The sequence below is a fragment of the Vulpes lagopus genome, unplaced genomic scaffold (genome assembly GCF_018345385.1).
Source record: "Vulpes lagopus strain Blue_001 unplaced genomic scaffold, ASM1834538v1 ctg175, whole genome shotgun sequence".
NCBI lineage: Eukaryota > Metazoa > Chordata > Mammalia > Carnivora > Canidae > Vulpes > Vulpes lagopus.
The window spans coordinates 22,114-39,284 of NW_024570642.1; the positions used below are offsets into that span (position 1 = coordinate 22,114).

Here is a 17,171-nt window from a genome sequence, read left to right on the forward strand (position 1 = left end):
AATTAAAATTTATTTCAAAAGGTAAAGTTTATATATCCTTGGATAAAATAAGAAGTCAAAAATTTTAGAATTAAGTAATAAGTCTTCAACATTATAAAGCCATATATAACAGTAATTAAAGTAGTGGTAATGTTTACCCTGATAAAAATGTCACAGAATTCAAATCACAACTTGGATTCTCAATGATTCAAGTGTCTCATCTTACAGAATAAGAGTTTGGTCAATTTTAAGATAAACTTTCTCCAGATATGCTGTCCTCAAGTCCTCTAATCTTGTGGTCCATCAGCTCACACAATGGGATAGCTGGTTGCTGTGGCAATTCTACAATGGTTGTTCTGGTCTTAGGCCATTTTTATATAGCCATTCCAGCCCCATTCTGGACCCCAACAGGTCTTGATAATCCAAAATTTATTATTTGAGTCTGTTCCTTCAAAGCCATAGCCAGCCACCAGAACACCATGATCTCGATCTTTGCTGCTGCCTTCTGGATCAAAATAAATGCCTGCTTTGTAGCACTGGAAATGCCTGCATCAGTAGCAAAAGAGATGGGCCCTAGAGTTGCCACTGCCTTCATTAGGGTCTTTTCCCATTGAGGGAGGTCCATGAAGCCAGTGTCATTGGCAGCAGAACACTCAGTCTTGTCGTTACAGGTCTCTATGTCCTATCCAAGATATGGATAAGATTCCTCTGAATCCAGGCCTTTAACATGATGAAAGGTGTTATCCATCAGGCCACCATTGCAGCCCTCATTGCCTTGAGCCTTAGAGCAGTCCACCAGGTTCTGCTCACTCAGTGGCACAAGATTGCCTGTTTTCCGGAACATCTGTCTTGTGAGGGCACCAGTTGCACTAAAAGTCCAACAAGAACCACACTGACCCTGATTCTGCACAGGAGTTACGTAGCCTTTCTCTCTCCAGTCCACAGATTTGGGGATCTCAGCAAAGATAGGTTCTTGGAACACTTTCCCTTTCTTGTGCTTCTCGTTTTGAAAGTCATTCATCACCTGTCTGAATTCTTCATTGGTCATGTCACCAAAGGTATTCATCGCCATTGTGAAGCCATGTTTCCCTTGGCTATATTCTCCATTATGCAGTTCAATCATTTTCATATTCTCCCACACTGCTCTCCTCTATCCTTCTTCATTCATGCCATATAATCTGTGCATTGCCTTCCATTGGTACCATTGTGCATTTAATCTTTGATCAAGTTTTGGAGCTGCTAAGGCTATTCACAAGCAAAGGGCAGTCAAGAAGAGTGAACAATTCATGTTTCAAAAACCTGCGGCATCCACAGCTGCGCAGGTGCACCCCACGGATCGCCAAGGCCCACGAGTCTAGTGTATTATTTTCTAAGTATCTCTTTACTTTGGTTATTAATTGATATACTTGGCATTATTAATTGATATACTTGGCATCTCCCACATTAAGAGCATACATATTCATGATTGGTAGGTCTTCTTGCTGGATTGATCCTTTAAGCATGATATAGTGTCTGTCTTCATCTCTTACTACAGTCTTTGGGATAAACTTTAATTGGTCTGGTTTGCGGATTGCTACCCCAGCTTTCCTTTGAAGAGCATCTGAATGGTAGATGGTTTTCCACTCCTTCATTTACAGGCTGGAAGTGTCCTTAGGTCTAAAATGAGTCTTTTGTAAGACAGCAAATAGATGGGACTTCCTTTTTTATCCAGTCTGATACCCTGTGTCTTTTGATGGGATCATTTAGCCCATTCACATTGAGAGTATCTATTGAAAGATATGAATTTATACTGTTATCGTAATACCTATTCTGTCCCTGTTTTTGTGGATTATTTCCTTGAGCTCCCTCTTTCTTTTACAGGGTCCCCTTTAATATTTATTATAGAGATGGTTTGGTGGTCACATAGTCTTTCAGTTTCTGCCTATTCTGGAAGCTCTTTTTCTCTCCTATTCGGAAAGAAAGTCTTCTTATTTAGGACCCTGAATATATCCTGCCAGCCCTTTCTGGCCTGACCGGTCTCTGTGGAGAGGTCTGCTGTTAATCTGGTATTTCTCCCCATATAAATTAAGAATCTCTTGTCTCATGCTGCATTAAGAAGTTTCTCTTAAATGTGTGGGAAATATCAGAAAGGGAGACAGAACATAAGGACTCCTAACTCTAAGAAAGGAACTAGGGGTGGTGGAAGGGGAGGAGAGTGGGGGGGTGGGGGTGAATGGGTGACAGGCACTGAGGGGGGCACTTGACGGGATGAGCACTGGGTGTTATTCTGTATGTTGGTAAATTGAACACCAATAAAAATAAATTTATCAAAAAAAGAATTTTCTCTTAATCTTTGAAATTTGCAAGCTTCACTATTAAATGTGAGGTGTTGAATGGTTTGAATTGATTGGGGGGGTCATCTCTAACTCTTGGATCTGAATGCTTGTTTCCCTCCCCAAATTAGGGAAGTTCTCAACTATGGTTTGTTCAAATATACTTTGTGGTCCTATCTATCTCTCAGTCTCTTCTGGAGTCAAATTATATGTAAATTCTTCCTTATAAAGCTATCATTTATTTCCCTAACCCTTTCTTCATTGGCTCTTAATTGTTTTTCTCTTTTTTCCTCAGCTTTCTTCCTTACCATCAACTTGTCTTCTATGTCACCCATTCTCTCTTCCACCTCATTAACCCTAGCAGTTAGGAAATCCAGTTTGGATTGCATCTCATTTAGTCTCTTTTTAATTTAGGCCTGATTAGATCTCACTTCTGCAATAACAAAGTCTCTAGAGTCCTTTAGGCTTTTTTCCAGAGCCACCTGTAGCTTTGTATTTGTACTTCTGAATTGACTTTTTGACATCGGATTTAAGTCCAAATTCTGTAACTCTGTTACAGAGAGTACTGTTATTGGTTCTTTCTTTTTTGGTGAATTCTTCCTTCTAGTTACTTTGTCCAGTGCAGAGTGGCTGTATGAGCAGGCTGAAACAAAAATATCAACCACACCCTAAGTAAAATATACCCTAGATGATTCCGAAGAGGTCAGAGACCAAAGAAAATAAAAAAATAAATAAATAAAAATAATAAAAAAACAGAACAACATAAAAGGATCACTAAAGTGAAAAACAAATTTTAAAACAAATTAGTAAAAATAAAAGGCCAAAAACCACAGAGAATAAGAAAAAAAAAAGGAAAATAAAAAAAAGGAAAAAAAAAGAAAAAAAGCCGGGAGGGGGGTGCCGGGGGATGGTGGTGGTGAATAAATGACAGTGGAGATAATGTAGTCTACCTGAGGGGTCCTAGAGGGTAATCCTCTTGGTTTTGAGTGTATTTTGTTCTGTATGTTAGAGGATGCTCTATCCTAAATTTATATATACCATCAATACTTATTTAAAGCCACAACATTGAACACCAAAACATAAACAAGATAAAAGAGGGGGGCGCAGAATGGGAAGGAAGAGAGAATATAATCTCACAGAATGAATCAGCACATTATTCCACTTGTTTCTGGGTGTATGTTGACGTGTGTTAAAAGGTATTAACTTACGCCATTGTAAAACAAAACGAGGCAGAAAAAACAAGAAACAAAAACCCATAACTCATATATCTCCCAAAATTAAATTATGTTGAAGGGAATCCAGAAGTGAAAAATACATCTAAGACATATAATTGTAGAAATATGAAGGTCAAAAAGGAAAAAACTTAAAAATGAAGAGGTGGTAAAATATTATAGTTAAGGTGGGAAAAGAGAAAAAATACTGGAAATTTTTAGTCTACTATGAAAATGAGTCATAATGGAAAAGGGGGGAAAAAGGGGGCCCTCTAGTTCTAGATTCTATTTTCCCTTGATTTTCCCTCAGTCATGGAGATTTCAGTGCTGCTTGGTCAATAAACTTACTCTTCCCCAGTTCTTCCAGCTGGTCTTCTGGGGGAGCGGCCTGCTGTGCTGATTCTCAGGTGTCTGTACCTGGGGGAGATGACCCATCCCCTGCCAGGTGCCGGCTCAGTGTGAGCTGTGCTCCTCGTAGTGCCCCTCCCCAATTTATTCTTATTTATTTAGCCTTTCTATCTTTTAGAAAGCCAAAACTTTTATCTCTGTAGCATACCAGCTATTCTCTCTTTGAATCTCAGGTCGAATAAGTAGGTGTTCAGGATGTTTTGAAATTTATCTAGGTAAGTTTGTCAGGCCAGGTGAGTTGAGGGCCCCAACTCTTCCACCATCTTGCTCTTCCTTCCTCTCTCACAGGTACTTAAACATGGATTAAATTGAAGAATTTTTGGAATTTTCAGAGTGGCAGTGCAAAGACTATTTGGATTAATTAGAAGATAGTTAATCAAAAAATAGCATAGACAAGTTCCTTTTCAAATGAGGAAAGAAAGCTAATGTGAACTTGGAGGACTAACATGGTTATCCTTCACAGCATAATAATAATAAGCCCAGTCCACCTAGAAGGGGTGTAAGGACTTACCCTGCCTTTATTGCAACTTTTTCTAGCTTCAAGTTCAATGTAGGAGTTAAGACATATTATACTACAGTAAATCTTGTCAAATAGCTCAAAAATCGAAAAAAAAAGAAAAGAAAAGAAGTTTTGTGGATATGGAAAGAATGTTAAGTTCTCCTACCATTTTGGTATTTTTTAAAACATATGTGTCCAAAGCAATAGCTTTATGTGACATATTGGATAACTTTAATGAAACATAATATGTATAGAATCATTTATTTGAGGAACTTTCTGAGTTTTTTCAGGATGATAATTTAGCACAATGTGGAACAAACATGCTCAGAAACTTTACACAAGTAGATCTTTTGCAAAAGCATACGGTAAACTTTAGTGGTTTATTTGATAATTATTGAGTAGTATCCCACGTGATTTTCATAAATTTTTTAACAATAACATGTTTTTTTTTTAATTTCACTACAAAGATATTTTAAATAGTTTGCTTAAAGTGAGGTGTTTGGGTATATACCCCATAGATCATTAACCCAGGAACTTTGCCAAGTGTGTATTTATAATTTTTCCTGAGTACTCAACCTGGCACTAAATATTTCCTTATGGCATATCATAATGGAAAACAATGACATGTAACATTAAATAAGTTAGGGCTATGTTTCAGATAGCATTTCTGATAGCCAAATATAACTATCTATTTAAAAAAGTGAAATTATGACTGAAAATATGATGAAAACATATATCTGGATGATTTTGGAAGAGTTCCTTAACAGCTTTTGGAAAGTTAAATAAGAGACTTAAACTTAGGTTTTTAATTGGTAACCTCTAGTGTTCTGAGAAGGAAATTGTAATGAATATGTCATTTGTCATATTGTAAGTTGCTTTTTTAATTATAAAGCTGACTTTGACATTTTAATTCTATTTTACACCTTTTAAATATTTACTGATTTCACACAACTGACTGTACCCCATTTCTCTGTGTCTCTTTTAACAAGTATATAAATCAGAAATATACTGTAACAAAGGCTTGACTCATGGAATTTGTGAAAAAGACCAGTGTCTTGCACTTGTATAGACACTTCTCACAAATTATTGCAGATTTTTCTAAATGTTCTGCTTATACAGTTTCCTTATTCAATATCTGTCATGTTTATTGAATTTGATGTCTTGAAAGTGCATCAGAATAAGCTTTTGGAGGGTAAGAAAGGGTTGGAAGTGTTCACTTCATTTTGGTCTCATCTTGTGAGGAAATCATTTGACTCTTGAAGGAAGAAAGTTGCAATAGTGATTGAAGGAAATATCTATTATTTCTATGCTACTTCTAATTTTAAAAATACCTGACAAAATTCAGGGATGCCTAAATAATGAGGCAATGTATCTGACCTTTATGATTTTAGTCCTGCAAGGTTATGTTTCTATTATGGGTTGAATTTTGTTGCCCCAAAAGGTGTTGAATTCCCAATCCCCAGTTCTTAACCCCAGGGTTTATGAATGTAACCTCATTTGGCCTTTGTAGATGATGAAGTTCAAAATGTTGATGAACTGCTCATATTTGATTAGCATACTATATTACTTCATACATGTGAAGTGTAACACTGACCCAGGGAATTTTGCCAAATCAAGGAATAGGTTCTAAGACTCTCATAAGCCATATATGATACCAGACTACTAAGGAGGATATAGAATGAAAAATATAGTTTCCAATGCTTGACAGAAACATCAAGCATTCATTTTCTGCACATTTCAGTGGCCTATACTACTTACTTGCAAGAAGAGGATGTGTGTGTCAGGTGGGTGCAGGATCTGACATGAGGTAAAAGTATCATGCTCCATAGGAGCCAATATATTTTGTTACAATTTCTTAGACATAGCTTCTAGAGGCCTCTCAAGACATAATGCCTAGAATCATCATACTCATAAGAAGCTATGGCTTCTTATCTAGTAGTTTTTAGATCTCTGAGTCCAGATTAAATTTGCCAACAGAGGTTATTTTCAATCATAATCTTTGTTGCTTAGAAACATAGAGGACATACCACCTTATTAAGTTGCCAGGGGAACAGAGTTAGAAAATTAACCTAAAGTCAAATTCTCATGAAGAAGGATAAAAAGTTTCATTAATCTATTACCCATAATACTTAGTAACATAATATTAGTGGAATTAAGCCACTCTCTAGTAGTATTTTGCACTTGGAGGATGTTGGATACATTAAACCATTGAGTATTTTCACTGTGTTCAGCTCAGTATTCGAGGTGTAGTATACTCTAAGAGATCTATGGGGCTGTAGTACACCTCCATGGGGTAAATGTAAACTCTTGTACATTTATGAAGAAACCATGATCCACATTAAGTAACTACTTCCTTTGTTGAAATAACCATTATCTTCCTTGTTTCTCTTCTCAGTCATTACTCCTGTGTTTCTAGGACTTTTTGCTCTAGCATACCCTCTAGTCCTTTTATTCCACTACACCTTCAAATATTCTTGCTGACTTAATCATAAGTCTTTTGTGCTACCATCAACTTTATCAAGAACTTTCTTCTCTAGGAAATTTACAAAAATAATAATATTTTTGCTCATCGTCTTGGGGCATATATTGCTTAATTAATAAGCTGTTTCCATATTTTAGTAACATGTTTGAATTTCACCAGGAATCCTTAAATCATCAACTTCAGGGAATTTTTATCAAGGGATATTCAGGCAACATATCCAGTATTTAAAAGATAATACTTTGGGCATGTGTTCTGTTGACAGCCCTAATATCCTTTAATCCTGTTCTATTGTTGTCATGTGTGAAGTTGATTCTATTAAATGTTTTATTTTTCTTTTGACTTGTCATTGGATTATAATGTTAAATCATTTTCTATTTTCTTGTCCTTATACTTGTGAATAATATATGTTTACTTTTTGTGTTTGAAGCTGACTTTCATGTTTTCTCTTTTCCCTTTTTTGTAATTGAACTTCTTTACACTGCTCCAGAACCAGAATTTCAAACAAAATGTAACCACATAAACACACATACACAAAGACCCTTATCAAAAAGCAAAAAAAAAAAAAAAAAGAAACAAATTTAACTTTGATCTTGATCTTGTGCAGCTATGGTTTCCTTAGATCTATACTAAGAAAAAATTCACAAATCTTGTTCTTAATTTTTGAAGAGCACCTAAACACTCACACACAGCCTGCAGAGTGCAACACATCGGTTAATTGAAAAGACTTATAGAGTCACCATAAAGCATATTAATGCAAATCTTTTAATAAGGGCAAAAGATACTATAGAGCAGAAAAAAAAAAAGAGTTCAGGCAAGATTTAGGGGCCCCAAAACTTCCAGAAGCACCTGCCTTAAGCCTTGCTATGAACACAAGGATGTATTTTGTTTCTAGATTGAATTACCAAAATTTGTAAAACAAATACTAATTTGGGGAGAGCAACTTGAAAGTTTCCAGTGAGGTCTTTCATGACCCTGTTTACATAATTAATTCAGGCTAACTGGTTACACAAGGTGTAAGCTATCAATAAACCAACTGGGCCTAAGAGCCACAAGGGAGTTTCAGGTATTAAGTAGCACATGATAAATCATTAGTAAATGCCTAAAGGTAAATGCCTTTATCTTGGCTGAAAGACAGTGCCGGATTTCCAGGCATCCACACAAATAAGCACAGAACTGTGTGACTAGAGCTGAAAATAACTCTATACTAAATGATAATTGCATGTTCATTATCATAGGGTCTTTATAAAAATAATAAAAATATCAAAATTCAAACAAATTGCCTTTTTAGAAATATTAAGTATGCTTGTATAATAAGATAGCTTTGGCTATATGAAAAATCATCTCAAAGATTTAATGGTTTAAAACAACAATCATTTATTTAGCTCCTGATTCTGCTCTTTAGCAATTTGGGCTGGGCTCAGCTAGGCCCTTCTTCTAGTTTAAAATGCGTCTGTTTATGTGTGTACAGTGAGCTGCTGGGTTGATTGGTTTCTTTTTGCTTTGGAAGACCTCTGATATGGTTCATTGCTGTTTTATTGGCCTCTCATGACATGTTGATAGGATGCCTTGGTAGGGTTCCCAGAGTGAAAGTCTGCAAGATTTTTTGAAGTCTAGTCTGAGAGCTGGTACAGTGGCCACATTTTATTGGCTAGAACAAGCATCATAGAAGCAGATACCGTGATGGTAGTTGGGGTGTAAGTTACTTATTATGAACTAACATCTATAAAAGAAAAAGAGAGGAAATAGGATTGCGTGGAGGAAGAAGTTGATCTGCATGTAGATCCAACAGTCTCAGCCAATGTGGAAAGCTTCAGAGTAAGGCTTATCTGTCAGAGTATCCTGCATTAGGCCACAAAGACTGGATTCTTATTCTCCTGTCTTGCTCAGGCACTGAAATTAGGAAAAAGAATGACTTTAGGTAATAATGGTTCTTTCTAACTGAGGCAGAATGATCACAGTAAGCTCTCTAATGACTATATCTCATAGCTAGTCAGTAAGTATTCCCTTGAAGGGGAATCTGGGCAACCCAGATTCAAGGAGAGAGAAAATAGATTTGGCAACCTAAGGCCAACTGACACAGGTGATGTCAACTGTGACCATGTTTACCTACTTTCATGACATTCAAGGGTACCTTGAACACAATTTGTACTGAATACAAATTTATCTAATTGAATGAACTGCTAAAAAGCAAATAAGTACATGGAAGGTTATCAAGTAGGTGATACTTACCATTGCATGGTAAGTAGGTATAGTAAGCACATCTACTTTCTTGTTTCTAGATGAAATTATATGATCTCTGCTCTTAGGGATGACTATTGTCAACTATACATTCAGCATCCTAAATAAAATTCTTGAGTTGCTAAGTGGTTTCACTTTATAATTAATGGTCTTATCCTTTTCCCATTCTAGACAGGCCAGGCACTTTGATATCATTTCACTATCTGAAATATGATTTGATTTTTCACTCATCTACTAAAATTTGATAGCCTGGTCTGCCAAAAAGAAAAACTTAGACAAGAGTCCAAGAGGACTGAGATGTAACCCAACATATTCACCTAAATTTTGTATTAATTCTGGGCAGAACATTCTCATTTGTGAATGGCCTTATCAGTAGTAAAATAGAAATTCCTGAGTACTTTGCCCTCTTTATCTTTTACCATTTTTTTAGCACAGGTTTTGTGACTTATCTTTTCAAAGTATTTTTCATTTGGAACTTATTCCATCTAGTAAATGCTTCCCGTTAAGTCCTTAATTACAGACTTCATTTATCCACTTTTATTTTATTTCACATTGATTTTTCTCAGGGTGTCTTTCATGAATCTGCATCTTGGTATCAGCTCCCTTCTCATTTTGCAGAGGTGAGCTATCAGATGGCAGCTGGTTCATAGATCAGTCGACTTGTCATATGCTTTTCAAGTTAGCAAAACTAATTGTGGATGAGTAAAGGAAAGCCTGGCATTCTTTTTGAAACAACAACAAGACACTTGAAGGATTTTTTCTTTACATTGGGTAATTCTTGGTAAGTGGTGGCTTAATGTAGAACAACTGTAACTATGTAGCCTTCAGGGAGATGTTCTCTATTCCTAGCAATGGGTCTCAGCTGTCAGTGTGACAGTCACTTTTCAGAAAATCCCCAAATTTTGCAGTCTGAATCTAAGCACTGTGTCACCAACATCAGTGACTATGCCCTGGACATGACAAATAGTAATAAGAGAAAAATATTTTACAGCTATCCAGACAAATTCATTGCTGTAATACCAACATATAATGTGGTAATAATAGTATAAGATTTCTGTATGTGTGATAGCACTGTTGCCAACATGTTCTATAGGGAAAAATGTGTCTCACTGGATTGGAAAGAAAAACACAAAATTATGGGACACCTGGTGACTCAACAGTTGAGCGTCTGCCTTTGGCTTAAGGCATGATCCCCAAATCCCGGTATTGATTACCACATTGGGCTTCCTGCATCTCCATCTGCTTATGTCTCTGCCTCTCTCTCTCTCTCTGTCTCTCATGAATGAATAAATAATAAAAATTTAAAAAAACACACAAAATTCTGCCTAACACTCCATCAGTAAAGAATGTGCTAGCATAATTAAGAACTATTTGGATATGATATTATTTATTAATATTATCATATTGGAAAACAGCAAGCAAAAACTAACAGAGAAGTGTGAGGTGAATAACAGAAACAAAACTCAGATGGAGTAAATGTGGGCCATTCTTTGAGTTGACACTCTATTCATGATTATAAATGAAACCTATTGTTAGTGTTATAAATGAGACTTATATTTAATATTTCCAGGTAGGTCCAAATGTTTTCTAAAACAGCAATTAAAAAACAGTGTCTGTCCTTGGCTGAATTTTAAATGATTCATCTAAAGGGAAATGCTTTCAAGCTATATATATATATATTTTTGTTGTTGTTGTTGTTGTCCTAGAGTGGTTTCTTTTTTGTTTCTTTGCTTCAGAAGGCAAGAAAGGTTGTTAAAAATAGACAGGGTTAGAATATACCATATTGGCAAACAATTTACTCAGGAAATTTACTATGGGGAATTTACTATGGGGAATTACTCCCCCAATTTACTATGGGAAATGTGAAAAGTTGTAAAAAAAATGACAAGAGATTATTACTTCGCTTTTTTCATTGAACAATTAAATTCTAGTTGAATTTCTATAACATTGATTAATTTAGAACACCAAGATGCAGAAACATCAACTCATGGTTGTGTAGGGATCCCCTGATTCAGTTGAAGTAAATGTATCACTTGATACATTTGCTTTTGTCAAAAGTTTTGTATTACATGACTTAAATTATTCTGTATATAACATTTTGAAATTTAGCATTTAGAGGAAACTTTATATATAAGTGCTAGGTAACTCAAGCTACCAAATTTCAAAGCTATTTTTGTCCCCAATTGAGTTAATTCTCTATTTTCCATAATATCTTAAACACTTCACTTGGAAATAGAAGACATGTTTCACCAACTGCCTGTTTAAATTTAAAATTCCACAGTTATAGGCAGTAACTTGGCAAGTGTATTTTTTCTAGTGTTTAAGGTAAAGAAGCTAAAATGAAACATGAAATAGTTAAGATCATTAATTGCATATATATAGAATCTTGCATTTTATCTGGGTTGTAAATCTTTCGTTCAGTTAAGTCAGCTGAATTCAAATTTCCTTTTTATCTATGGTCTTTTCTTAGATTCTTGAAACGGATAAAGCAAAATCAAGAGAAGATATTCATCAACACACATTGTTGTGACTTATAAAGGTCATGTTACTCCTTATCAGAACTAAGCCACAGTTGACTACTCACTCCCCCTGACATTGAGTCACTGCCATATTCTCCATCCAGCTCCAAAATAAAGTAGCAGATTTTTAAGGGTGGAATAAGAAAAGCACAGGTGGTACCACCTACTGTAAATGCTTTAGTTTAGATCAGTAACAGCTGTTGGTCTTTTCACAGTTTGTTAAAAAGCAAAGCAAGGCGTAGAATGTGGGCTATTGACATTGTGCAGCAATACCGTTTGTTTGCTCAGATCATGATAACCAACAGCAACTTGAGAAGTGTTTCCTTTTTGGGCTTTTGGTAAAAAATCTTCAGGCCTGACTGCCTACCTTGCAAATAGTCCTGTTGATCTATTGAATAATTCTGGACACATTATAAATTATATAACTACCATGTGTTTTAATCTCACTAATCTGAGAGTGTACATTATATAGTTTAAAGGGATTTTAAGAATTAATGAGCATCTGTTTCATCCTGTCTAGGCATATGGGGGAGAGAGGTGAAAAGAAAAGGGGACAAACTGTTTTGAGGTTTGTGACAATGTTACCTTAAATGCCCCCTCTCACTGAGGCTAGGACTACCCTCTCTCATCTTTTACAAGAAGCCAGGCTTTCCACTCATTGAGGGTACAGCAAGAAGTAAAATTGCATATTCGTGATTAGGACTGGGCCACTGAAGAAGAGTCTTAGGTATAAGGCTGGTCATTTGTTGGAAGAAAAGGAGTCTTAATTAGAATAATTAAAGGGAGGTAGCACATGTGGGCATGATTTAGGCTATCTTCAAGATGCTGTGTGGTTCACCTTGATGGATAAAGTGTGTAATAGGATATTCTAGATCACAGCATCAGTCAAGCAAGAGTGTGTTTCCATTTGGTCTATTTTGAAACAGGATCCTAAGTAAGGCATAAATAGGAGAAAGCAGTCAGAAAATAGCTCCTAGGGAGCAAGGTTTATAACAAGATTAACATCAGCCTGCCCAGAACGATGACGTCTGAGGATATCCTGATATCCTGAAGATGTATTCAGAAATAAATCAGCAGCTCGGTACGGCTGAGGCTGGGTATTAGTAATGATTAAGCCAAGAGTTGACAGAAGTTGGAAAAGACAAAGGTAAATAAAAGAATTTATAGCAGTAGCTTTGTAACACTAAGCATTTAAAAGAATAAAGTTCAGTGTATTATACAGAAAATAATGGCAAGTCTTCCTGTAGTTCTAGAATCAATTCCAGGAATTTGCCTTTTAAAACCCCAAATGATTTCAATATGGAAGATCCTTCCCCCCAAATTACAATTTATAAGCAGTGCTTACTGTCTATCAAGGAAATAAATGAATGTCTAAACAAACATAATAAATGGTAAAAAGTGGTACATTGCAATAAGAAAGGTATGGGCATCAGGGACAGCATTAGGATTGTTTTGAATTCACTTCGACTTTTAAGAGTATTCATCAGGGATAATGTAAAGAGGGGGATAATCTCGGGGAGTTGTAAACTGCTTAGCAGATGTATGCAGGTGGGTTGTCTCATGTTACACTCACTCTAAATATCCAGAGGAAGACAATATCGTGCAAGGTGCCTGGGTGGCTCAGATAGTTAAGCATCTGCCTTCCGCCCAGGTCATGATCCTGGAGTCCTAGAATGGAGCCCCACAGCAGATTCACTCCTCAGAGGGGAGTTTGCTTCTCCCTCTCCTGTAGCTCTGCCTTGCTCATGTGGTCTCTCTCTCTCTTTATTAAATAAAGAAAATCTTTTTTAAAAAGATAACACTGCAATAGTAAAACTGAAAGGGATATTAGAAACCACCTCATCCAAACTAATGAGAAAACAAGCCTAGAAAGCTATCTCATTCTATCTCTAGACAACCTTAACTATTCTGTAATGTCAAAAAAGTGTAGCCCCTTAATTTTTAAACACTAATCTGAAAACTATAGTCATGAATCATGAATAATTGATCTATTTTCTCTTCTAATAAAGTATTTAAATATTGGAGGACACTTTAAAAAAATGTTTTTATTCCTTTTTAAAAAATTTACTCCTAGTTCTTTCATTTCTAATTCACATGACTTCTTTCTTTTCTCCTTTCTTTCTTTTTTGTTCTTTTTTCTCTTCTTTCTTTCTTTCTTTCTTTCTTTCTTTCTTTCTTTCTTTCTTTCTTTCTTTTCCTTCTTTCTTTTTTCATTCTGTTTTTAGAATTATGCCAAACTTTATCCCATAGGTACTTTTCAGTAATTTTCCAGGTTCTGTTTATTTTGAACATAAAAAAAATAAATCTGCAAGATTATAAATGCCATGAGTAAGTTTCCTCAATGTCTTCTCTTTGAACATGCCTTTCTTAGACTTTGTCCTTCCTAAAATGTGAAGGAAGTTAAACTATAGGGAGTTAAAAGGAAACATAGTAGTTACCCTGAAACTGTGTTCTGAATTTCCTCACTAGCTTGGAAATATCTGGAGAAGACAATATAAATCATGAAAAATTATAGAAGTAATGGAGTGGTGATATCAGTTAACCACACAACCTACTCTTAAGTACGTCCTTACATGATTCTACTTAGCCACAGAATTCTTCCCTTGAAGCTCAGTTTTATACTGTTTTGACTTTAAAACTCTTTACTGAGTGAAAGAACAAAATAATAATTTCTATTTGCCATAAATTTGTACTATGGAAGTGTAAAACATTTTCAAAAAAATAATCTCAAGTAAGTTGAACAACAATAATAAATTATAGAGAAACAAATATAGAAGAAATGGATGCATGTTCATCTGACAAAATATTTTATTCCATGAGCTTTTCTCCTTATTTTTAAAATAAATCTGTACTATTTTTACAAGGATGTTGAGATGATTAAATAAGAAAAAATATAAAGCAGTATAGAATCTGTTATTAATATTAAAACATTGAAGTATAAAGATAAAATGTATTTTAGTATAATAGTATTAAATTTGTGCTATTTTTCCTTGTGGCTATTGCTAGATATTCAGTATGAGATATTTAAATATATTTTAATATTTTTATAAGTCCAAAATGAGGTTAAAAAATAGATTTTAATATTGACATAGGGAATCATTAGTTTTAGTGAGAATGGTTTTCAGTGAGGACTCAAGTAACATTTAATTGTTTTATGGTATCTTTTACAGAAAGAAAGATTCTGTTGCAACCATTTTGGTCACAAAGGTCCCTTTAGAGAGAGCTAAATACTGTTAGAATCTTTTAATAAGTGAAACTACCAAGAAGTTCATAAAGATAGAACAGATAAAGGTAGAACAGAGGTTACATATAGGATGTCACACAGATTCTCATTTAAAGTAATTCCATTACCATATAATGAGGAAGAACTGTATTATATACTAAAATTTCTTTCTATCGTCCTTCTTTTATTATATTTATTTATTTTTTTTAAATTTTTTATTTATTTATTTATGATAGTCACAGAGAGAGAGAGGCAGAGACTCAGGCAGAGGGAGAAGCAGGCTCCATGCACTCGGAGCCTGACGTGGGACTCGATCCCGGGTCTCCAGGATCGCGCCCTGGGCCAAAGGCAGGCGCCAAACCGCTGCGCCACCCAGGGATCCCTCTTTTATTATATTTAAAGGTAAAAGATCTTCACAGTTGAGATGTACTTTATAGTACATATTTATATCATTTTAGTAATTCAGATATTTGGCATTTTGGGGGGGTCCTCTTAACATAAATTGACATCTTAATTTCTAAATATTTGATTGAGTTAACCCCAATAAAGTTCATCTTTATTAGACCTAATACTTTTAGCCTAATATTTACATTTATGCAATATTGATGGTATTAAGATCTTCAATATATTTATAGTACATTCACTTTGGGTTTGTATTCTGTGTTACTTGTTTTTTTTCTTCTTTTTACCTACTGCCTTTCTCTTGTTAAATTTTTTCTTATTATTTTATTTTATTTATTTTATTTTATTTTATTTTATTTTATTTTATTTTATTTTATTATTTTATTTTATTTTATTTTATTTTTTATTTTATGTTATTTATTATTTTATTTTATTTTATTTTATTTTATTTTATTTTATTTTATTTTATTTTATTTTATTTTATGATAGTCACACAGAGAAAGAGAGAGAGAGAGAGGCAGAGACATAGGCAGAGGGAGAAGCAGGCTCCATGCACCGGGAGCCCAACGTGGGATTCGATCCCGAGTCTCCAGGATCGCGCCCTGGGCCAAAAGCAGGTGCTAAACCACTGCGCCACCCAGGGATCCCCTTTCTCTTGTTAAATCACATTTTTTTCTCTTTAGCTCTCCTTCTATTTGTAATATTTACACGTCAACATCTGTGTAATATTTATGTGTTGAATACATAGAATGCTGCATGTCAAGGAGCCAAAAGGTCACTTGATTCATGTTTAATTAAAACTATGAGCACATCAAGAACACCTTCTTTCATTTTTTTTTTAAAGACTTTTTATTTATGTGAGGTGCCGGAAGAGGTTGTGTGAAAAGCATGTGGAAGCGACAGGACTCTACTTCGTGTATCTGAGTTCAATGCAGAGATTGCAAACGTCCTTCTTCAATGAGAGTGTAGCTCGGTCCTAGCTCCCATCAGTAAGTGTCCAGCACACGTCGGCCTGCACAGCTCACACACGTCTGAGAGTTGAGCTCATGGCCTGTCCCTCCCGCATCCTGACTGCCTGTACGGTTCGCTTCCACAGCATTTCGTTCGGTTATTTTCATGTCGATTTGATCATTTTGGTTTCGATTCGATTATTTTCATTTGGATTGATTATTTTCTATTCGATTTGATCATTTTCTATTCGATTCGATTATTTTAGTTTCTATTTGATTACTTTCGATTCGATTCCATGATTTTCATGTTGATGTGATTATTTTGGTTTCGTTTCGATTATTTTGGTTTCGATTGATTATTTTCGATTTGATTTGATTATTTTCGATTCGATTTGATTATTTTTGTTTCGATTTGATTATTTCGATTCGATTCAATTTTAGTTTCGATTTGATTATTTTCATATCGATTCGATTATTTCGATTCCATTTAATTATTTTCGCTTCTACTTGATTTTTTTTTCATTTCGATTCGATTATTTTCTATTCGATTTGATTTTTTCGATTCGATTCGATTATTTTAGTTTCGATTTGATTAATTTTTGATTCGATTCGATTATTTTCAACTCGACTTGATTATTTGGTTTCGATTTAATTATTTTCGTTTCGATTGATTATTTTCATTTCGATTTGATTATTTTCTATTCGATTTGATTACTTTTGATTCTATCCAATTATTTTCGTTTTGATGTGATTATTTTCGATTCGATTCGATTATTTTCATTTTGTGTGATTATTTTGGTTTCGATTCGATTATTTTCGTTTTGATGCGATTTTTTTTTTCGATTGATAATTTTCGTTTCGATTATGTATTATTGATATTCGTTTCGATTCGATTATTTTCATTTCGATTCGATTATTTTTTCGATTCGATTCATTCGATTCCATTCG

At 34.8% G+C, this 17,171-nt stretch overlaps 1 pseudogene; it reads right to left on the minus strand.

Moving 5' to 3' along the window:
- Positions 1-232: 232 nt before the first annotated feature.
- Positions 233-1,267, minus strand: LOC121483829 (annotated as a pseudogene).
- Between the last annotated feature and the right edge of the window lie 15,904 nt (positions 1,268-17,171).